We start from the raw sequence: 25,680 nt of genomic DNA on the forward strand, positions 1-25,680 counted from the left end.
AACACTTCATTTTAAAATTAGAATTTTGACGTTATTGAAGTTGCTTCAGATTGCTAGGAAGTATGCCAATACTGGGATATGTGCAGCATTTGTCAACAACGTTTGTAGCATATAGTATTTAACAATCGAATGAATATTGGCCTGTTTTCCCCGTGTTAAGCTGGAAGTTGGTCGAACATTTCCCGTGATAAATTATTCTATTCGCTCACTCCTCGTCCTATAAATACGTATTTTCTTCAATTTGACTTCTTGAATACAAACTTTATTTTCATATTATAATCTTTCCTACTTTTAAAAGCTCCATTCAAGCTTATTCGTCTACTAATGTCATTCCACCGCATCTCTCCACTGACAGCTCAGAACAAACCACTTAGTCGTGCAGCTCGTCTCCTTATTCCCTAGTGGTCCCAGCCCAAAGCTTGCAACATTTTCGTAACGCTACTCCTTTCTCCGAAATCTCCCAGAGCAAACCGTGTTGCATATCTGTTGCTGTAACGTAAGCTCTCCACGGGATGACAAAGTGAATGATTCTAAACGGGAATCCGCCAGTTTCCTTGTTTGTAGTATAATAAATTATATTAATAGCAAGCACGTTTCTGTATAAATGACCACGGTTTCGTGTCACATTAGAGTTTAGCCTCCATTACAAACAATATAGAAATATTAAAGTTAATATTTTCATACTGTACATTTATGTACTGTACCAGTTAGTAAAATATATTTGTACTGCGTGAAATTCTGTTTGTGTTATCAAAATCTCATTTCTTGGTACAACATATTTTATGTAATATTAAAACAGCATTATTGATGTATTCTACTGTGCATATGCAGGATCATCCTACTTCATGATCGGTTAATAGCTTCGAGCCACCCAGCTAATTTTTGGCAATTAATTATAACATTACCGTTGATTTTACAATGACATGATTTAATATTACATTCAGATTTGTCACTTGATTCTTTGGATCTTTCCCCAGTTCTCCTATTAAATAATCCTACTGTGGGTCCCAAACACTGGAACCAAACTCTGATTCGTATCTTATACGCCCTCTCCTTTACTACGTGTTGGATTTATAAAAGATGTTTAGTCACTTTAAACAGATATTGAATTAATTAAATCATCATCATCATCTGTTTACCCTCCAGGTTCGGTTTTTCCCTCGGACTTAGCGAGGGATCCCACCTCTACCGCCTCAAGGGCAGTGTCCTGGAGCTTCAGACTCTTGGTCGGGGGATACAACTGGGGAGTATGACCAGTACCTCGCCCAGGCGGCCTCACCTGCTATGCTGAACAGGGGCCTTGTGGAGGGATGGGAAGATTGGAAGGGATAGGCAAGGAAGAGGGAAGGAAGCGGCCGTGGCCTTATGTGAGGTACCATCCCGGCATTCGCCTGGAGGAGAAGTGGGAAACCACGGAAAAACACTTCGAGGATGGCTGAGGTGGGAATCGAACCCACCTCTACTCAGTTGACCTCCCGAGGCTGAGTGGACCCCGTTCCAGCCCTCATACCACTTTTCAAATTTCGTGGCAGAGCCGGGAATCGAACCCGGGCCTCCGGGGGTGGCAGCTAATCACGCTAACCACTACACCACAGAGGCGGACACATTAATTAAATCATTGAATATAAAATATTCACCAGTTAAATTGTAGCATTTACTACAACTAGACTTAAACGCTGTTTGTCATTCTATTAACATAGTTTTTTTTGCTATTTGTTTTACGTCGCACCGACACAGATAGGTCTTATGGCGACGAAGGGATAGGAAAGGCCCAGGAGTGGGAAGGAAGCGGCTCTGGCCTTAATTAAGGTACAGCCGCAGCATTTGCCTGCTGTGAAAATGGGAAACCACGAAAAACCATTTTCCGGGCTGCCGACAGTGGGATACGAACCCACTCTCTCCCGGATGCAAGCTCACAGACGCGCGCCCCTAACCACACGACAAACTCGCCCGATTAATAATAGAACTATGCAACTTTATTAGCATAGTATATCATTCTTTCCCTATTTACTGCTATTGGCAGTCGATATGAATTTGGCCTAGTTTTACGGTAAGATCCCCTTCCTGTCGCCAACTCTCTGTGGAGGGATATATTCACTATGGCTTAGTGGGGTGTGTTGTTGTACATAGATGAAGAGAGGCACGAACATCCAGAATCCCAGCCAGAGGAATTAACCATAGCAGTTAAAATTTCCGACCCAGCCGGGAATCGCGAGGGGCCCTCTGAACAGAAGACCATAGCAGAGGACGAGGTATCAAAGTTTAGAATTAGCGTCCCTCTTGATATCCCAAGCGCATTTAAAATATTTTTGTGTGGAGCAGAAAAATGGGGTTTTGAAGTAAGTACAGGTGAGTCAAAAAATACGGCTCTATGTTTGATCGACTGCTGATGTTCAATTTATAACTACCGAAGTCGATAGCTGCAGTCGCTTAAGTGCGGCCAGTATCCAGTATTCGGGAGATAGTGGGTTCGAATCCCACTGTCCGTAGCCCTGAAGATGTTATTCCGTGGTTTCCCATTTACACACTAGGAAAATTCTGCGGCTGTACCGTACTTAACGCCACGGCCGCTTACTTCCCACTCCTAGCCCTTTCCTATCCCATCGTCGCCGTAATACCTATCTGTGTCGGTGCGACGTAAAGCCACTAGCAAGAAAAAAATAACTCTTACTCCGTTAGAATATCAGGGCCTGACACTATCAACACACAACAATGCAACAAAATACGTCAACAATACCAAGTCACATAATTGCCTCAAACTGTTCACCATTAACATCTCAGCAAAGTCGACAGCGCTTTGGTAAATCAACCATTGCTTTCTGATAAATGAACAAGGGTATAGTACGAATTTCTTCCTCAGTTACTGTTTTCAGCATGTCGATGTCTCGTGGTTTTCGAGCGTAAATGTCCTCACGATAAATCTGAAAAGCAGTCGCCCATGCAGCTACGGTAATTTGCTGTTTCATATTCAGCGCCATTTTGATTTTTGTTGTTCCATTGACGTGTATCGACAGTAAGGAGTCATGACTCTCCGACGCTGTCATGCTCCATCTCTAAGAGTTATAATCAAGCAAGAGCAATCGATCAAACAAATAGCCGCATTTCTGATTCACTCTGTAGATAGGAAAAAAACTACTTGAAATTAGTAATAAATTCTAAAAAATAATAATGTTTCTACCAGAATGTATAGCTAATAGCGGAGTTATAAGACAATGTGATGATATAAGTATACAAGCAAATATAGCTAAAAAGGTAATCAAATATTATTGAAGTTAAGATTAAGCAGGAGAGACGGGAGGGAAATATTGAATTTAGCATACCAACACGAAATGATGCTTGACAGAATAGGAATGGGAGAATACTGGGATAAGGAAATTAAGAACAAAGATAATAAATTGTGCGATTAGAGTGAAATATACCGAGAAGCAGATGATTATGGCAGAGTGTAAGACTAAAAGAACATTATCGGAATTCTGCGAAATCATCCACACAAAATAAATAAATAAATAAATAATCGAAAGAAAGGCTTCCAAACATAGAATTAAGATGGTGTGCTGCTTAATAGGGATTTGTAAGAATAAGGGTCAGAGAGAGAAACATCACAAAAGTCGTCGTTTATTTCGTGGAGTAATAGTATAAGAGGCGCATCTACTGAGAGTTTGTAGGAAGAGTGAGGCACTTAGAGTAAAATATATTGGTAGGAAACATAAAACAAAAGTAGAAAGAGAGAAAGAATTCTATACTATTGTTAATAATTATTAAACATAGAACAGGATACAGCGGTAAGATCAGCAAAATTTTTCTCTATTCAGAATATATGCGGCAAAAGGAAATAAGGAAAAATAAAATAACGAAAATAATGAAGGGTGAGATACATCTTTGTTCTGTATTACATCTAGGACAAAAAGGGAAAAGAGAGTGATAACATGGGGAATGGATATATTGTTATTTTTGCTACTTTCTTAACGTCGCACTAACACATCGATAGTTTTCGGAAACGGAAAGATGGTTAAGGGCTAGAATTGATAAGGTAGAGTCCTTACGCTTAATTAAGGTACTCTCCAGAATTTACCTGGTGTGAAAATGGGAAACCACAGAAAAACATCTTTAGAGCTGCTGACGCTGGAAATCGAACTTTCTATGTCCCGGAATGGGTATAATTACCATTAGTTTTGAATACGTGCCAGTCATAGATAAAAAGATTAATTTAATGCTTGTGTCAAATAAACGAATTGTAATAAATGAAAGCTCTCTCCCCAGTTGCAATGTGATCTGAAACGAGGGGATGACAGTGTCGCTGCACTGGGTTAGTCAATTAAAAGAGATGAAATTTAGTTTTCTACGAATAAAATACACAGGCCTACATATTTACTTGAAGGTATTTGTTCTTATCCTGAAATACTTCGTTACGAAAGAGGTGCTGTACTTTACGGCATGGATTATTAAACAGTTAAAATTAGCAAGCAACGTCATATCAGAACCAACGGCAGAACGAATTAATTTCTCCCAACAAATCAAGGAATCAATGCAAAAGTTTATACCTCCAAGTTAAGTTATATTTGTGTGTGAAATAACATCTTGCTTCCCTTTTGTAGAGGCTGGGATTGGAAAGGCCTTCTTGGTGTGATTTCCCATGAATTGAGTTTGTAACTTCAAAAGTCGTGTCCACGACATTCCTTGTACTCAGTCTCTTACTTGGCAAACTTTTAGTGAATGATACGATGGTGTTGCTGTCATGATTTTGCTGCATGACCAAATAAGATCAAATAGTGACAGATTATACTTTTGAAAAAGAAGAACTAATAACTTAAGTAAAATTATAAAGGAGGCAGAGTGAGAGTTACGATAAACTTAAAAAATTCTTAAAGCTACAGATTTGGAATGGAAAGACAGGGGGCTGATACTGAGACTCTATGAAGGACAGACCATGATTATAGATGTCGGAGGAAGTACACAGATAGCAAAAATCAGAAAGGCGTAAGGCAGGCTGCTCTTTCTCAACGTACCTCTCTAATGTATTCATTGAAGAAGCTCTGAAGAAGATAAATACAAAAGGAGTTAAATTAAATGGGCACCATATCCAATGCAATCTATTTGCAGATGATATAGCATTTGTAGCAGACTCCGAAGAGTTGTCCAACGTGCTGAATGTATTGTCAATCGCACTGTCAAATTAATAATAACAATAAAGTTATTTGCTTTATTTGCTTTACGTCCCACCAGCTACTCTTTTACGGTTTTCGGAGACGCCGTGGTGCCGGAATTTAGTCCCGCAGGAGTTCTTTTTACGTGCCAGTAAATCTACCGACACGAGGCTGGCGTATTTGAGCACCTTCAAATACCACCAGACTGAGCCAGGATCGAAACTGCTAAGTTGGGGTCAGAAGGCCAGCGCCTTAACCGTCTGAGCCACTCAGCCCAGCACTGTCAAATTCACGCTTGATATTAATGTTTAGAAGACCAAGATATTAGTTATGAGTAAACATCCTCAACGAATTCACACCAACATCAAGCTTACTGACAAGATAGTGAAACAAATCAAGCTTACTGACAAGGTAGTGAAACAAATCACCAGTTCCCCTTATCTAGGAAGTCTAATCACCAATGGAGAAAAGTGCAGCAGGAAAGAGATTAAAAGGTGAGTAGGGCTGGCCAAACGGTCTTTTATTAATAAGAGACATCGTTTGATCAGTGCAAACATAGATTTTGGAATTCAGAAGATATCTGTGGTGTCTTTTGTATGGAGTTTTGCTTTGAATCGAAGACCATTCACCCAGGGAGCTTGACAGCTAAATAACCCCAGCAATGGTTTTACCTGTAAATGATTCATTCCTCCAGCTCGGGGACTGGCTTTTTTCGTTTGTTTAAATACCCACCTCTTCATGGATGAGTATACGGGCAGACATTGAGAAACGAATAGTTAAATATTTCTTGAAACTATAGACGCGGGTAGATGACAAATAACATGGCGGGGAGGGGTCCACTTCATAATGTTCCAAACAGTCAGGTGCAACGCTAAAGAAGAGGGGAGAGATCTAACCGCTGATCTGTGCGTAGACAATATGGTGGCAAAAAAACTACCGATGTCAGATTTTTTCTAGCATCGGGACCAACCCCGGGTTAAAAACTCTGAAGCAATTGAAATGGAGCTGACATTTATTATATAATGATATAATGCTAATTCATAAATAAATGATCGGGAATAATGGACCGACACAAACTCCATTTCAGATTATTTACTTTTGAAGATAATAATAATTTCGTGTGGCTATTTCTAGCCGAGTGCAGCCCTTGTAAGGCAGACCCTCCGATGAGGGTGGGCGGCATCTGCCATGTGTAGGTAACTGCGTGTTATTGTGGTGGAGGGTAGTGTTATGTGTGGTGTGTGAGTTGCAGGGATGTTGGAGACAGCACAAACACCCAGCCCTCGGGCCAATTAAGGTTAAAATCCCCGGCCCGGCCGGGAATCGAACCCGGGACCCTCTGAACCGAAGGCCAGTACGCTGACCATTCAGCCAACGAGTCGGACACTTTTGAAGATGACACGTTTCATCCCAAGATTTTGTTTAGACAAAATAATTTGATGGACTGATGCGTGGAATTCGTACAGATAAACTTTAAGAACTAGAAATGAAATGAATAAGCTTTGTGCCGTAAGAGATCGTTGCTAGATTTTATTTCACACACACACACACACACACACACAGAGACAGTGTCTTATAAAAATAGTAAATCCCTGCCTATAAATAAGAGTTTTGTATGTACATTGGTCGGAATTTAAAAAGAATCGTGGTTATGTATCGGTCGTGTCCAAGGAAATGCACTTTCAAATTCTCCGTAATCTCCTGTCTGTCTGTCTGTCTGTCTGTCTGTCTGTCTGTCTGTCTGTCTGTCTGTCTGTCTGTCTGTCTGTCTGTCTGTCTGTCTGTCTGTCTGTCTGTCTGTCTGTCTGTCTGTCTGTCTGTCTGTCTGTCTGTCTGTCTGTCTGTCTGTCTGTCTGTCTGTCTGTAAAGGCATTACGAGAAAATGGCTGAAGAGAATTTAATAACATTTGGTATGCAAACTCTGGGAATGAGGCAGTACAATAATTTAATTTTGTTCACGCTGAGTGAAATGGTAGTTTAAAGGAGGGCCTAAAATGTAATTATCTAATACTGCATTTATGTTATTAGAGGTCCTATTGATAAAAACTACATAACTAAAGTTATATACCGGGCAAGTTGGCCGTGCTGTTAGGAGCGCGTGGCTGTGAGCTTGCATCCGGGAGATAGTGGGTTCGAATTCCACTGTCGGCAGCCCTGAAGATGGCTTTCCGTGGTTTCCCATTTTCACACCAGTCAAATGCTGGGGATGTACCTTTATTAAGGCCACGGCCGCTTCCTTCCCATTCCTAAGCCTTTCCTCTCCCATCGTCGCCATAAGACCTATCTGTGTCGGTGTGACGTAAAGCCACTAGCAAAAAAAAAAAAGGAAATATTATTTTCATTCTATCAAACAAAAATATATTGAGATAAATAAAGATATGATGGCATTTCAAATATTTGCCGGGTTGTGTGACTCAGACGATTGAGATGCTGGCCTACTGACCCCAAGACGGCAGGTTCGATCCTGGCCCAGTTTGGTGTAGAGTTGCCAGGTCTCTGATGTGCCAATAAGGGACAGGTCATGTCGACACGACGTAATGACCTTTGCTCAAGAAAACACTGAGATATAATTTACTGTTCTATAATAACATTGTATGCACAAATTTTATTGCAATATTTTTATGTTTCATTTTCTACATAGAAAGTGCAAAACCCATATTTTCTTCACTTTTAGCCTTTTTCAATAATTTTGAATTTTCCTTAACGAAGCCATAAAATTTCTGACAGCTATGATCAAAATTAAGTGAGATTTGAATATTTTCTGACTTTATCAGTGTTGCTAAACGTCTATTCCTATCATCATTCCATTTGTTTCTCAGAATTGAAAAACCTGTTTCAACATGACGCATTCGATCCAGGAATACATAGATTATAAGATTCGAACATTAGTGCATTTGGAACAGCATCTAAATTTAGAGAAAAAATTCACCCATTTTGAGTTAACATTACAGATCTGATCTCCCTCAGTACAGGTATATGTAGATCCAGCGTCATGTAATTCAATGTTATGGGAAGGAAATTCTTCATAAAAGCTATCCAAATTAAAAGTTGGAAAAATTACGGTGAATTTTAAATAATTAATCATTTCTTCAAAACCAAAACATTTAACATCTGGTTTCTTAAAAATATTGACATCACTGAAGTCAATAAACTTTTTCCAGAAAATTTACTGTATTTCAGCATTGTAAACGCTCTTCAGCTTAGATTTCACTCCATTCATTCTGAAGGCCTGGGAGGGGTTGATCTATTAATGACGTAATTTCCCACCTAAAAATGATAATCTTTCTTACAGATTAACTTCGACGTCAATTTTGACATCGTATCATAAGATTCAACAATGTTAAATTTATTTTTAAGCTCAAGTATTGCTTCATTGAAAGCTTGTAAATAGATTATTTCAACCATGGCAGAGGTAATTTCTTTAAATATTGGGGGGGAAAAGGGAGTCCCGTATGCTGTTAAAATTGGACAGTACTTCAGACCTTCAAACAGGGGAAATCCCGCATAATACGGAACACATGGCAACCCTAATCTAGTGGCATTTGAAAATGTTCAAATACGTCAGCCTCGTGCCGACAGGGTTACTGGCACGTAAAGGAACTCCTGCAGGACTAAATTCCGGCACTCGTCGTCTCCAAAAATCGCATCAAAAGTAGGTAGTGGAACTTAAAAACCAATAACATTTTTATTATTATTTTATACATTTAAGAGTAAGGCAGTTAATGAGTCAGTATGAATCCACGTGATTAGTTGATCTCAAGATTATGCAATCAGTTTGCCTTGTACAAATTATAAGAATGCAATATAAATCAATTAATGATAGCAGACTGATTGACTTTCCTCAGTTTAACCACCATGCCAGGGCGTGGTTGTAAACAATCAAAGATCTCAATAGGCTCACATACGTTATCCCTCAAGGGTCTGTTCTAGGGCCCCTGTTTTTCGTCTTTCATATTCATGACATATCGTCTACACTTCAATATTGTAACTACCACGTATATGCTGATGATCTTCAGGATACACAAACACACTACAATAAACGAGTTTATATGAAACAATCCAGCATAATAATTCAGATACTGAAAGGCTGTAAAAACAACCACTTAATCCTAAATCCTCGTAAAACACAATGTATTATCGTAGGCAACTCTAAATTACTACACACAATATGCAATATCAATCCCCCTCCAATTTTTTATCACTGGCACTGCTGTACCGTACCTTCAAAATGTAACTAATCCTGGAATCTCCATCAATGAGAATCTGACCTGGAATGAGCACATAACTAAAGTATGTAGAAATGTTCATGCAAATCCATATCCCCTGGAACATCACAAGAATGCTTTTCCTCAAAACCTTAAATTAAATTTGATCCATGCACTCCTATTCCCAAATTTAGACTACTGTGATACGATACTAATCAATCTAAATGCTGAACAACACAAAACTCATGCATACGGTATCCCTCCCAACTGCGACATGGCGCACATGTTACAACGTATTTCGAAACATTGCGATGTCTACGCATAAATGAACGAAGGAATTTTCACTTAAGGCCAATTGTTTACCAACTGCTTTCGACGAACACTACTATTTACCTATCTTTTAATTTTCGTTTCCTTTCCTCCTTTCATGAAATTCGTACTCGTTATGTTTCCCTGCTTGAAATTACACTAAATCGAACGAATTCCTCCAATCATTCTGGAATACACTCCCAATGGACATTCGGCAATTTACTTCCTCTCATACATTCAAATCTGCATGCTTCTTCTTAGGACGCCGCCTCCATACGGAGGTTGGCGATCCACGTAGCCAGCTCTGATCTTGACAATGCAACATGAAAAGCTTTAGCTATGGATTTCTCCATCTACCAACGGACCGTTTCCCTTGTATCTTTCCTTCAATAATTATCTGTAATAATTGATACCGCTAGCCCCTCAAAACATTCCTTAAGTATTGTGTTTTCCTTTGTTTTAGAATAAGTAATAGTTCTTTTTGCTTTTTCATCTGATGAAGGACCTCGACATTTGAAATTTTCAATATCCAAGGTATGCGCAGGAGACGGCGGTACAGATACATTTCATTTCAAAGGCATCTATACGTTTTGCATTGCTTGGATCCAGGGTCCAGCTTTCACATCCATACAGGAAAGTAGGGAATATGTAGCAGGGGACCGTGTGGATTCGTAACTGCAGTCTGAGATCTGATCTTACAAAGAATTTCTTCATGTAATGAATTGTTTCCTGTCCTGATCAATTTTAGATTTATTTTCTCGTTTGGAATCACATTGGTCTTTGAGCATGGTGCCCAAGTAAATGAAGGACACTTGCTCTACTATATGACCTTTCATTGCGAGATTTTCTCGTATTGTCTGTTTAGAAAACACCATCATCTTTGTTTTGGAAGTGTTATTTTATGGGCCAAATTCTTCACTATGCATGCCGAAAGTTATACCTGGGCATACATAACTGAGCTCGTATGTTCTGTGAATGGGTTTTCTTTTATCTGTTATGTACATCAGTTATTATGTCCGACTCGTTGGCTGAATGGTCAGCGTACTGGCCTTCGGTTCAGAGGGTTCCGAGTTCGATTCCCGGCCGGGTCGGGGATTTTAACCTTCATTGGTTAATTCCAGTGGCTCGGGGGCTGGGTGTTTGTGCTGGCCCCAACATCCTGCAACTCACACACCACACATAACGCTATCCTCCACCACAATAACACGCAGTTACCTACACATTGCAGATACCACCCACCCTCATCGGAGGGTCTGCCTTACAAGGGTTGCACACGGCTGGAAATAGCCACACGAAATTATTATTATTATTATTATTATTATTATTATTATTATTATTATTGGTATTATCACTCCTATTGCCTTACTAATTCGTAACCTGATATTAGGGTATCTGTCCCTACTATTTAGTTTTTTGTAGAATTACTATGTCTTAATTTTACCTTTATGTTTATATTTTTTTAATTTGTTATTGAAAGTGGTTAAGTATAAGAGAGGGCCGTAGGCCCTAACTTCACCACAAATGTAAGACAAAATAAAATAAATAAATTATAGTCTTTAAAATCATTCTAACAGTAGCAGATCGAGCTAGTTGGTCGTGCGGTTAGGAGTGCGGAGCTCTGAGCTTGCATTCGGGAGAAAGTGGGTTCGAACCCCACTGCCGGCAGCTCTGGAGATGGTTTTACGTGGTCTCCCCCTTTTCACACCAGGCTAATGATGGGACTGTACCTTAATTAAGGCCACGGCCACTTCCTTCCCACTCTTAGCCCTTTCCTATCCCATTGTCGCTAAGACCTATCTGTGTCGGTGGGACGTAAAGCAAATTGAAACAGTAGCAAAAGTGGGACCATAGGTCACTTAAATACTGTATAACATTTAGAACTATGTCGTTTAAGGTGGACTTCTCGAAACTCGTCATCATATTAATCTCATAGTGTTAATTTAAATATTACATTGAGTCAAAATTCCATAAAACACCCCTATATATTTTTTGGTTGAAATAAACTTAATTCTTCTAAGGAATGTATTCATTATTGTCACTGTACTTTAGAACCGCAAATAAGTAGGACGTAAAGAAATAGACAATACCCTTAGAAAGATTACAATCACCGCCAAGTCTCCGATCAATATCCCTACGACTGTCGTGCTTACTATTTTCTGGCTGATCATATTTAGCTTAGTATTTTAGTAGCAAGAAATCGATACCCCCTTTTGTTGTGTTTATGAATATCCTACGGTAAGTCTTAATGTCATCTCACGATTTTCGTGTTCCCTCATTTACAAGGAATGAAGAACGTATTGTTAAAATAATAATTATTATTATTATTCCTAGCTTTCTTCCCAGTTTATAAGGGTTAGAGCATCATGTGAATATTGCCTATTATTACGGCCTGATGCCATTCCTGACGCCAACACTATGTGAACGGATGTATTCACCATTGCGTGTTTATGTGGTGGTTGTTATCGAGGTGTGTGCTATGTAAATGAAAGGAAGTGTATTCAGATTAACAAAACCACCCAGTCTCCGAGCCATAGGTATTACCTGTACGCAGTTGAAACCATCGGCCCGGCCGGAAATCGAAGCCATGGATCCCTCAACCGAAGCCAGTACACTGACCATTCAGCCAAGGAGTCGGAATGCGTATTTTAACAGTAAAGTAAACTCGTGTCCTCATCCCGAGGTGGTGCAGCTCTTGTCAAGCACACCCCCATTGGAGGTGAGCTGCATGTACAATTTCAACCACAGACCAGCCCTGCTGCCCTGCTTAAATTTCTAGCAGTACTGGGAATCGAACCCGGGCCCCTGAGGACGGCAGCTGATAACACTAACCGTTACGCTACGGAGGCAGGCACTTTTAACAGTACTGAATAATGTAACGCTCATTGAGAAGTTTTTCACGTAGTATAAATAAAAGTAGGCCTATGCACTTAAATGTTAACGGAAAATCTGTTCATAACTTCTTTAACTCTTCATTAAATATTTTTGAAAATTAATCAAATATGGAGAGGATTTCGAAATTTTTCGAGATTTTTGCGTAGGAGGGTGAAATATTGTATATCATAGAACAATGTTCAGCTTGTAGCGTTTAGTGCGATATTATTCATTTTGTACAAACTAACTTCAGTAACTTGGATGTTCCTAATCTTCTGTTTTTTAACAACCTCCCCGACACAGCAAAGAAATTACTAAATATGAAAATCCACAACCTGTTTCCAGTCATTCGACCGGGTCAGAAATGGAATGAATGAAGCCCCCATCTACCGGCGAGGATAGGAATTGCGCCGGTTGCCGAAGCCTGTCGCACGGGCAATGATTAATGAATGACAGATGAAATGAAATGATATTGGAGAGTGTTGCTGGAATAAAATATGACAGAGAAAACCGGAGTATCCGGAGAAAAACCTGTCCCGCCTCCACTTTGTCCAGCACAAATCTCACATGGAGTGACCGGGATTTGAACCACGGAACGCAGTGGTGAGAGGCCGGCGCGATGCTATATGAGCCACGGAGACTCTAAATTGCTAAATAATGCTTCATTAATATACATGTCATTAAATGACAGAGGTTCCAAACTAAATATTTCTCTTGACATTTTCTTTACCATATGGAACCTTTGCCACGGTGAGATGTAAATTCTCCCACGCGTCTTGTATGCCTGCAAACATGGTGAAGCTCTTAGAAACTCCCACCATTACAGCACTCGAACCATGAGGGAACGTCAACACAATGGATCTTCAAGACGAATAGATGTGACAATCATTCCAACAGGCTGGACTCGTGAATTTATAATTGACACTACCGGTAGGATTGAGGTTGCTGAAACCTAACCAGCAGATATTCGTAAAGAGAAATGCGACGCCTAGGAACTCAGTTTCTTACTACAAGGAAATGTATAACGTCCATGGTGGTTGTGGGTCTTATGATTTTGTACAGTTCTGTAAGCTATTTATATTTATGAGAATGGTAGTCTCGTTGACTGTAAAGGGTTCGATTGCACTTTTGACAGTCAATATCATCAACACTTCTATACCTAGGATTTGTAGGTGGTAATAGGTTAGAATGTAAAGTAATTTGGTTTGTAGGAAGTGTCATGCTACCCGTTGTACCATAATGTAAGAAGAGTAGCATAAATTAAAGGAGTTCTATATGCTGTACCCCTAATATCTATGCAAATCTCATAGCATAACCGCTGTACAGTGTAGGGTATACTTGTTACTGGCTTAAGTAAGTTTGCATTCTAACCTATCAGCACCTAATAATCCGGACTCTAGACTTATAAGCGACATGTAGAACAGCCGACCTTTCTCTGTTAGAACCAATTTCTCTCTTACAATCTTCATTATAAAGATATATTTGATCAAAATGCTTTGTTTATTGAGCTACCTCTAGTTTGTGGAGGCTAAATGACATTTTCTATTGATAATAAAACTAACAATACATTTCATAAAATGTAATAAAAGAGCGTCGATCGAGAAATACTTGTCACATAACTTAAACAAGTGTAGTTTCTTTGTTGGGTAAATTAAAGGTCTATTTGTAAGCTTATACATACAAGAGGCCATCTGTGAGCCAACAATAGAATATTTCAAACACTAATATATAATTTCTAGCGTTAATGTTGTTGGACTGTTAATCGTCGCCAGAAGAACAATGCCTAAATGTTGTGTGAAACATCTACGAAATCTGGGGGTTCTTAACAGCATCCTCCTAGTTGTATCAATATTAGCGACCAAGAGGTCTCTTCAAATTATTCGCAATCACCTTTACAACCCATTTGAACAACCACTGTTCATTACTATTTGGAATGCCAGTGATGTGGTATCCTTTGTCATGTTAGGCAACCCATAAATTGGTAATTAATACATAAATGTTTAAAAATACGTTCATTACATATATTTGACGATCAGCCACACCTGTCAAGATTGCGAAATAGTTCCATTCATTATTCTTCGCCAAATGTACTATCAAAAAAGGCAGCTCACCTAATTACGATTAATTTAATACGTTATTACATGTTGTATACAAACTATTTGTGACAGTTAAATGTTCTTCTTATTCTATAAGTATAACAAGGAATCCCCCATATGTTGCTAAATACTGTTTGGTGTTACTCTAAATGCAAAAATAGTACACTATCAGCAGAGAAGGTAAGCCAATAAGTTTTCTCTTACTTCCATCTCGGCTGTATAATCTGGTACGGTCCTCTATGGCTTAACCAAAATATTGGTGTCATTTCAGTCTCATAGAGTTGAATTAAATATATTCTTGTAAGTTTGGTACACATTCAATTCATTATAGAATTACTCTGTGGATATTTTAACAGCCTCCCTAAAGACATAAGAGACATGCACATTGCTTACTTTTAAGCGTAAAGTAGTTAACTACCTCATGTCAGACACCGTTTATATATATTTTAGTTTACATCTGCTGTGTAATTGAATGTATGTACTGAACTATTACGAGCTTAGGCTCAGGTGCCCCTTGAATAAATAAATAAAATAAATAAATAAATATGCGTAGTAAGAAAACTTCATAAAACAAAAAGTCATGTATATATTTCATGGTTGGAGAAACACGTCGTTTAAAAGCTAAATGCCCCGCAATTTGTAACAAGAAATAAAGTGAATTAGAGCGATTACAATTAATGCCACGTCTTCGATCAATATGCCAACGAATATCATGATTATTATGTTCTGACAGATCGAATTTCGCTTAGCAGTTTAGTGGCAGACAGTCGCAATTAATTCTTGGTTATACTTATGAATACAGAACATATATGAAACAATTCTCTTAGGATTTTATTCACATGCGTGCCGTTACATGTGTGTAGGCTAACTTGCCCTACCTTGAAGGAGGATTTCTAAAGTAATGCTATACACTTTTATTTTTCAATCTGAAAAATTTGAGCTTAGTTATTCGTACAGATCCCTTTGGTTTACACCAACATATGTCTTGGGAAAAGTGTTTAGTCGTATTTACTCTTCCTGAAAAAGGTGTACTCGCTATCAGAAACATAGTGCACACCTAAATAACTTCTAACTCCCTCCACTATTCAAGTATATAACTCAGACAGTACACTGGTGATTTTAGTGGCAAAATTGATTTCCCCCTTCCACTATCATACATTTTTGAATGATTGGAGTTAAATTTAATTGAATGACGGATTATAAATTAAGAGATACAGTGTTTTATTCACGCAAAGTATTTGGCTGAGAAATATAAAGGATAAAAGTTTAGTTTGGGGAAATGGGAAGAGGTGAAATTTAAAGTTCCTTGTACGTTTTTACTGAAGCATGCCAAATAGAACGCACTCATGGGTATATAATTTTTTTATTAATCATTTACACTATGGACTCGCAAATCGTTATTAAATACATACTATTCCATTGATTTCTTTCTCCTTACGATTGAAGCGTTTAAATGGTGATTCTCAGAGCAATATTGTGCGTTGCAATTACGAAGCCACACACTAGCCATTTACTGCTTCCATACTGTTAATTGCAATAAATTCTTTGTCGTAATAAATCCGTAATTGCTCCCTAGAAATTGTGATGTTCGTTCTTATAACTCTACAGTATTTAAAAACTTTGAAAATTAATGGTCTAGTATTTCGTCCGTTACATAACCTGCCAGTCATCAGATATCTCAAAATATTTGATTGAATTGTAATCGAATTTTCATTTTTAATTTTTAAGCTTCCGAAATTTGTAGTTCTAATGGACGTGCATTGCGTGGTTAAAGTGATTTCTCGAATATAGTGTATGTTAAGTACATAGGATGCGAGTAAATAAATTTCCCCTAAAGTCGTATTGCATTGCCTTACCTGTGTCGTACGTGAGATGTAGCGAGAAGGTTTGAAAGCTTGTTGGCGCCCTCGTCCGCTATCGCGCTCCTGGTTCACTGGGCCCGGCGCTAGGCGTCGCTTTATATAAGGACGTCGCGCGCTGGAGAGGGGGATGCGTGATGCTACCCACAGGTGGTCAGTCCCGCGAGGGAGGGCGACCAATACCGAACACGCACCAGCTCTTTCCGCGAGGAAATTTCCCTTAATTCCCTGGATGAAATAAAACAGTATTAAAACACTGTACGCTGCCTTGTTACAACCTAATCAACATATTGTTGGTAAACACTTCCGAGAAATTATTTCAACTTTTCCTTTCCATTTGACGTGCGTATTAATATTCTTTTCATGAGAGGACGCGGAAGATGCTATTGAGTAGTTCTATTCTAGGACATAACCAGATCTTGCATAGCGACTAATTACCTGTCTCATGGATTATTTTATAGATCAGTTTTATTGCGGTAGGTTTCTTATACTGTTCTTAGAATATGTTTTCTTATTGACTAATGAACTATTGTGAGCATAATCTACCAAATAGATTTGATATTTTGACGTCTTTAATAATAATAATAATAATAATAATAATAATAATAACGAGCAGGAAGAGGAGATTGCCGTTAAACAGTTCGAGATAATTTTTTAAAAAGTGCAGAAAAGGTGGGACTACAGATATCGTTTGAGAAAACTAAATTCTTATGTTCAAAGACATATCAAGAGCCTGAGAACAAAGTACGGTACAATTCACAGGGTCCCTTACTTTAAATACTATTGAGAATTTATCGAACCGACAGGCATTGAAAAGATCTCACAACAAACTCGTCTCCAAAAAAAAATTTAAAAGCTTTAGGGTTAGTCCAAAATATCTACAAAAAAATTCCATATCAAGACATACAAAAATTCAGTATTGCAACACATTCATAAAACCAACAATCCTTTACGCAAAGGAAAAACTGGCACTCAACAGAAAACAAGAAGACCGAGCTCGATAGCTGCAGTCGCTTAAGTGCGGCCAGTATCCAGTATTCGGGAGATAGTAGGTTCGAACCCCACTGTCGGCAGCCCTGAAAATGGTTTTCCGTGGTTTCCCATTTTCACACCAGGAGTTGGAAGGAAGCGGCCCTGGCCTTAATTAAGGTACAGCCCCAGCATTTTCCTCCTGTGAAAATGAGAAACCACAGAAAACCAATTTCAGGGCTGCAGACAGTGGGGTTCAAACCCACTATCTCCCGGATGCAAGCTCACAGCTCCGCGCTCCTATCCGCATTATTTCTTTAAATGCTTAGTATCTTACGCCAATTTCAAAACCACAAGAATCTCAAAAATGAAACAATCGACATATGCAGGCTTTCTTTGCATATTACTGGTTGAAGCCTGTTTCCAGTCAATCGACCGGGACAGTAATGGAATGAATGAAGCCCACCTCTAGCGGCGAGGATAGGAATTGTGCCGGCTGCCGACGCTTTTCTCACTCTTCAGGGGCAATGATTAATGAGTGATAAATGAAATGAAATGAAATGATATTGGATATTGTTGCTGGAACGAAAGATGACAGGGAAAACTGGAGTACCAGGAGAAAAACCTGTCCCACCTCCGCTTTGTCCAGCACAAATCTCACATGGATTGACCGGGATTTGAACCACGGAAACCAGCGGTGCTAGGCCGACGCGCTGCCGCCTTAACCATGGAGGTTTTTACTTCTTCTCTTATCAAACATAAATGTATTTCTTTCTTTACTTCCCCTGTTTTTCTTTCTTCTTTTCACATGTCAATACTTGCTTTTCGAAATGGCGTCAATTTAAGACTAGAGTTACTTCTTTTGTGCTGTAGATTCTTTCTTAATCAGTTTCCCCTCCACGGTTAGTTTTCCCTCGAAATCGGCGAGAGATCACACCTCTACCGCCTCCTCAAGGGCAGTGTCCTGGAGCGTGAGACTTTGGGTCGGGGAATATAACTGGGCAGGAGGACCAGTACCTAGTCCAGGCCGCCACACCTCCTATGCTGAACAGGGGCCTTGTTGCAAGATTGGAAGGGATAGACGAGGAAGAGGGAAGCAAGCAGCCGTAGCCTGAAGTTAGGTACCATCGCGGCATTCGCTTGGAGGGGAAAGTGGGGAAACCACTTCAAGGATGACTGAGTAGTGAATCGAGCACCCCTCTACTCAGTTGACCTCCTGAGTCTGAGTGGACCTTACTTCAGCCCTCGTACCAATTTTCAAATTTCGTGGCAGAGCTGGGAATCGAACCCGGGCCTCTGGGGTGGCAGCTAATCACACTAAACACCCCACCACAGTGGCGGACTGTGCTATAGATACTAATTCTTAATGTCTTTGAATTGTAAGTATTTATTATTTTTAATAATAATAATAATAATATAAAGTTATTGGCTTTACGTCCCACTAACTACTTCAACTGTTTCCGACGACGCCGAGGTGCCGGAATTTAGTCCCGAAGACGTTCTTTTACGTGCCAGTAAATCTACTCACACGAGGCTGGTGTATTTGAGCACCTTCAAATACCACCGGACTGAGTCAGGATTGAACGTGCCAAGTTAGGGTCAGAAGACCAGCGCCTCAACCGTCTGAGCCACTCAGCCCGGCATTTTTTATTTTTAGGTATATGTTAGGTGATATGTCTATTTCGAATTTGAGAAAGAATTAATGTACTGTAAATTCCGATTGCTGCTTTCCTTCTTAATTTTTTTTACGTTCTTCCTAACATGTGTTATTTTTAATACTTAATGTACAGTGAAGCCTCCGTGGCTTAAGCGGCAGCGCACCAGCCTCTCATCGCTGGGTGCCGTGGTTCAAATCCCGGTTTGTGCTGGAAAAAGTGGAGGCGGGACAAGTTTTCCTCCGGGTACTCCCACTTTCCATATCATCTTTCATTCCAGCAATACTCTCCAGTATCATTTGATTCCATCTGTCAGTCATTAATCATTGCCCCAGAGGAGTGCGACAGGCTTCGGCAGCCGGCAAAACTCCTATCGTCGTCGCTAGATGGGGGCTTCATTCATTCCACTCCTGACTGGAAACAAGCTGTGGGTTTTCAATATATAGTAACTAAGCTCCCAAGAAGGGACTGGAGAAACATGTCTGGTAGTGACATGAAATAAATAAATAAATAAATAAATAAATAAATAAATAAATAAATAAAGAGATCTGTAACCCTTAATTACTCGTAAAACCTCGTTAATTTGATTACCCGAATGCATATTAGAGCTATCAGAAGAGGTTGAAGGATGTCCTTCGCTCAGTAGCTGATGCTTAGCCTGTACTTTTGAGACCTAGTTATGATTCATTCGAATAAAAGGCCCAAGGCTTGCGTATGAAGCACGATGAAGACATTCCATTACCTCGAGAACGTGTTGTTTAAAGAATAATCACACTGCTGAATTTACATTGTTTATGACTCTAACGCTAGGTATAGAAAACAGTGTCGTTAGTATCATAATTAGGTAGATACTGGCACTCTGGAAAAAATTCATTATGAGCCTCGCAATATTGTTCTAAAGCAGGGCCATCAAACAAAACAGCACAGTGGAAGATACAAGCAAGGAATCGATCCTTTCCCTGTAGTGGTATGAGGACAGCGCGAGCTACTGTACTCTCACTCTCAGCGTACTTGAGATGATGATGTTGATACCGGGCGAGTTGGACGCGCAGCTGTGTGCTTGCATCCGGAAGATAGTGGGTTCGAGCCCTGAAGATGGTTTTGCGTGGTTTCCCATTTTCACACCAGGCAAATGCTGGGGATGTACCTTAATTAAGGCCACAGCCGCTTCCTTCCCACTCCTATGCCTTTCTTATCCCGTCGTTGCCATAAGACCTATCTGTGTCGGTGCGAGGTAAAGCAAATTGTAAGAAAGGTGATGATGATGATGATGATGATGATGATGATGATGATGATGATGATGATGATGATGATGATGATGCTTGTTGTTAAGGGCCTAACATGTCGGTCATCGGCCCGCGTACATTAGACTCAGCATGAATACAGACTATTACATGTGATAAATATTACATGTGATAAATATCATTCTTGATCCGTATTGATGATACTTGAATGGAATAATATCAATAAGTTAATTTATTGAATTTACCACCTAATCAATACAAAATGTCATACTTTAGTTGGTTTACTCTGGCATATTAACTAACGTAATAACGTAACAAACTACCCTCTCTTAGTCTAATGGTAAGTGTACACAATCTTCACTTTAACATTCAATTATGATTTTTCACTCAATTAACACCACATTTTTGTTTCCTTTTACAGATTCAACTGTAACACTTCTGTATCGACTCGAATGTCAATCATCCACACATTCTTAAGAACATTGCAGTATTTGCAACAAATTGAGATGGTCTATAAAGGCCCTATTTAAACATCGTTATTCAACTTCGTATTTTTATTTTTATTTTTATTAAACTGAACCATATCACCATATGCCATTGACTTTCGATTTATCTCTAGTCAACAAGTATTGACGGTCACATGACCGTATTTCACTATTATTTTAAGCTACATTTTTATTAAATACGACCATCATTGTCATTTTCGTTGTAACCGCTGGTCGGCCAACATAATTTTTAGCAATCCTATCACTCGTTATGACAAACTGTTGCTTTGTTCTTTCTTTTTAATTATAATAGAAACCTTATAATGTCATATGACCATTACTTCCACCAATTGTAATTTTACTGACTCATTGTAATATCTTTATAACCAACTTAACTTTAATTCTTTTACTATATGTTAATTGTAATTTTAGTCTCTCCAAGGTTTTTAAATTTTATTTCATGTATATATAAATCAGATGCCTGTTTCTATTTTTAAGTTAAGATAATGGCTGATGATGCCTGAATTCAAGGCGAAACATGTACCATTTTAGTTAATATGCCAAAATAAACCAACTAAAGTATGACATTTTGTATTGATTAGGTGGTAAATTCAATAAATTAACTTATTGATATTATTCCATTGAATACAGACTAACCACGTGTGTATAGTGTTACTCAGTTTTGCGAAAGCATTCGTTACCTTAAGAAATTACACTTTTGTTAGAGATCAATATTATTGGATAGACAAAATGAAATAATCAGTCGTTACCTCACGCAGTTGAATGTTGTTAGGAATAAGCACATAATACAGGGTGCAACAATAAGGTACGTGCAGACTTTCAGGGCACATTCCTCACACATAGAAGAATAAAAGATGTTATATGGACGTGGGCCAGGAAACGCTTTTAGAACCCATTTTCTACAACTCTACATAGGGAACATGGAGAACACAAGGAAGATAACGTAGCAGAATACCACATGAAACTCGTTCTCACATGAAATGTTCAAATGCCCTCCGTTAGGATTTATACAGGGTGGTAGGAAACAACGTGAACCGGGTATATGAGCGTTAGAAGGTTGGCCATACTGACACATTTTTTTTATTTTTATAATTCGATATCTTGCAGGTGCTGAAGTTAGCCGATCAGATCGGTTCGCGGGTGAATTCAAATGGGCTTAGCGAGGCGATGTTGCTAATTCTGAGCGTGGCTTAAGACCAGGCTTGAGAGCACCAATCGAAGGAAAGACCTTCACCAAGGGAGAGATTTGAACACGGACCTCCGAACTGACAGGAACGCGCCATATTATGTACCCTACTGTAACCATGGCTGAAATCCGCGGTGTGTTTGTGTTTGATGCTGATTTCTAGGCAGATTTAGCAACACCGCCTCGCACAGCCCATTTAAATTCACCCATGAATTCATCTGATTGGCTAACTTCAACCGCTGATAAAATGACAACGGAGAAAGATATCGATATTTTAAAATTATTTACCAGTACGATCAATCCTCTAACGGTCATATAGCGCAGACATCGTCAATCGAGAGCGAAATGCCTTCGGAGCCAGTTTGCTCCCCGCTCTCGAGGAACGAGAGCAGCTTAGCGAGCAAGTAGGGGAAGTGCATGACGTAGTATGTACTGAAGGCCAGTGGCGCAAGCACAGTGCGGCCACGGTATGCAACCCGCCTGACTTCTGCTCTCTTGTCACGTGACAAACACCCATCCCGAGCGGAGCAAGTAACACCGGCTCCCTAGAGCAACTACGTGACGACGTCTGATATAACGGATTCGCGTTGTGTCTGATCACTCTGTGTAAATGATAACGCAGGGCATTTTGAGCAAGCAGGCGACAGCTACGCGACCCTAACCGCACAACCAAATCGCTCGGTACAGTAAAATGTAACTTCTCATTTAGCAGTGTGGAAGCTGCCGATTGCATCCCGATGTTACGAAAGCTGCGACTCAGTCGCGTTGCAATAGCACTTCTGGCCCAATGAAGAAAGCAATGACAATTCCTCACTCCTCTTCACGCCTAATACGTCTCATTAATTCGCTGTCATCGGTTTTTTTTGGTTTTCTTACAACCGGATAAACCTTAGTGGTCCTATTTGAGCATTCGTTATAAATACGTCAGGTAAACTCGTCCTGATATGCCCGTTGTAGTCATATTGTCTCGCCTGACCTTTCGATGATTTTATGAACATCTAATAAGAAGCGCGTTATGATATGCCGCAGATCACAGTCCATTCGTACGTTATCATGCCGTCTGTTTGTTGAAAACCTATCCATATTTTCGCTTTCTTATCCTGCATTTATTGATGTAAAGCTTGGTGTTGTGTCGTCGAAGGCAGTGGTATTTTTAATCACTGTTTCCTCTAAACAGAATCGTTGTCTTGTAAGCTCGTAGGTTAGTCTCGAAGGAGTGGCTTTTTAAAGACAGAAGACATTTTTAAGATGCATGACCTTCACTCTTTCTAGTGTAGCTAGGTTATCCTTCGATAGGTGTTCCCACATAATGTCTAAGGCGTATGTCATGATGAGGTCTTTTTGCTATTTGTTTTACGTCGCACTGTCACAGATAGGTCTTTATGGCGACTCCTAGCCTTTTCCTGTTCCATCGTTGCTATAAAACCTATCTATGTCGATGCGACGTAAAGCAACTAAAAAAAAAAAAAAAAAAAGAACCAGCGAACATAATTTAATGCACTCAACTCAAGAGGCATTCAGTGTTTGTCAACATGCTGAAGTAACCTTTTAGAAACGCAATACCCGTTACTGCTTTCTTAATAAAGGAATGCTCAAGGAAAATTACTACAACTGTGTTTAAATACATTTAAGTTCAATCTTTCATCTATTCATGATATAATAGAGGTGCTGTACAGATTTCTATATTTCTGTGAATGAGATTACGTTTTTTTCTTGCTAGTGACTTTACGTCGCACCGACATAGATAGGACTTATGGTGACGATGGGATAGGAAAGAGCTAGGAGTGGGAAGGAAGTGGCCGTGGCCTTAATTAAAGTACAGCCCCAGCATTTGCCTGGTGTGAAAATGGGAAACCACGGAAAGCCATCTTCAGGGCTGCCGATAGTGGGGTTCGAACTCACCATCTCCAGGATGCAAAGCTCACAGCTGCGCGACCCTAACCGCACGAGGGGTTTGTTTGTACGCAGCTTTTTTTTTCTTTTGGCAGCATGTAAGTTACAAGGTCTGTCTAGGGAGGTCAAGTCACGAATGCTACTTGTGGAGCCACCATATTGGGTTTTCGTAAGTGAACGTTACCAAAGGCAAGTGTATTCGAATTTAGAGGATTTAGGCATCAAATATTGAACAAAAAGAAACGAAAACTATTTCTCATGCAGAATTTTACTGGGTATCTCTTGTTCATATATATATATAACTGTACAACACGTAAATGACATAAATGGATTCACAGCTATTTGAATAGGAAGATAATTAATAGAACCTAAAATTCATTTTTTGAGAAACAAGAATCAGGAGAAAAGCTCATGTATAGGCCTACTCTTTCACTTCTTTATTACTTGATCTTGCCGTGTTTCTAATCAATGTCGTCTGTCAAAATACGAAATACCGGGCGAGTTGGTCGTGCGGTTAGGGTTGCGCAGCTGTGAGTTTGCAGATAGTGGGTTTGAACCTCACTGTCGGCAGACCTGAAAATGGTTTTCCATGGTTTCCCATTTTCACACCAGGCAAATGCTGGGGCTGTACCTTAATTAAGGCCACGGTCGCTTCCTTCCCACTCCTAGCTCTTTCCTATCCCATCGTCACCATAAGTCCTATCTATGTCGGTGCGACGTAAAGTCACTAGCAAGAAAAAAACGTAATCTCATTCACAGAAATATAGAAATCTGTACAGCACCTCTATTATATCATGAATAGATGAAAGATTGAACTTAAATGTATTTAAACACAGTTGTAGTAATTTTCCTTGAGCATTCCTTTATTAAGAAAGCAGTAACGGGTATTGCGTTTCTAAAAGGTTACTTCAGCATGTTGACAAACACTGAATGCCTCTTGAGTTGAGTGCATTAAATTATGTTCGCTGGTTCTTTTTTTTTTTTTTTTTTAGTTGCTTTACGTCGCATCGACATAGATAGGTTTTATAGCAACGATGGAACAGGAAAAGGCTAGGAGTGGAAAGGAAGCGGCCGTGGCCTTAATTAAGGTACAGCCCCAACATTTACCTGGAGTGAAAATGGAAAACCACAGAAAACCATTTTCAGGTCTGCCGACAGTTAGGTTCAAACAAACTACCTCCCGAATATTGACCGCACGCTGATTTTATACATTGATGTGGTAAATTCTTTGGGTTCTGAGGCAAAAATACTGTTCTCATATAGCCTATAACAAGAGTGCTGTTCTTAGCTACTGGGTACTAGTTTATGGATAACACATGTAGCTGAGTAGTATAAAGTGGTAGTAGTGATTATTGTTTTAAGAGGAAGTACTATTCGGCAACCATCCAGTTTTAACACTAATCAGAGGAGGAATTTTGAAACGATCCGACACTTCGAAAAATTGTGATATTGGCCAAAGAAAGACAAAGGCCACGAAGTTCGTGGAAATGAAAGACTCCCAAATCTTCCACTGCTCTAATACCGTCGGGGTCGGAAAAGAACAAGAGTTGACCAAGGAAGGTCGGATACGATAGAAAAGTGAGGAGCCTGGCACAAGTAAGTAGAAAGAAAGCCAAAACTCAGCTAATGGCCCCGTGGTCGACAACCCACGCTATCAAGTTAAGAGTCTCTGGGGCCCCCTCTAGTCGGCTCTTGCGTCAGGAAGGGGCTACCCTGGATGTATTCTACTGTCCCCACAAAATG

General features: G+C 39.6%; 1 protein-coding gene across 1 annotated transcript in view; it reads right to left on the reverse strand.

Moving 5' to 3' along the window:
• Positions 1 to 16,548, reverse strand: part of RYa (RYamide) — a 580,001-nt gene extending 563,453 nt beyond the window's left edge. Inside the window, exon 1 of the mRNA XM_067147954.2 lies at positions 16,482 to 16,548. The gene's annotated coding sequence lies outside the window, so the exon portion shown is untranslated. The remainder of the gene's footprint in view (positions 1 to 16,481) is intronic.
• Positions 16,549 to 25,680: the final 9,132 nt, after the last annotated feature.

Source organism: Anabrus simplex, chromosome 5 (assembly GCF_040414725.1).
Source record: "Anabrus simplex isolate iqAnaSimp1 chromosome 5, ASM4041472v1, whole genome shotgun sequence".
Taxonomy (NCBI): domain Eukaryota; kingdom Metazoa; phylum Arthropoda; class Insecta; order Orthoptera; family Tettigoniidae; genus Anabrus; species Anabrus simplex.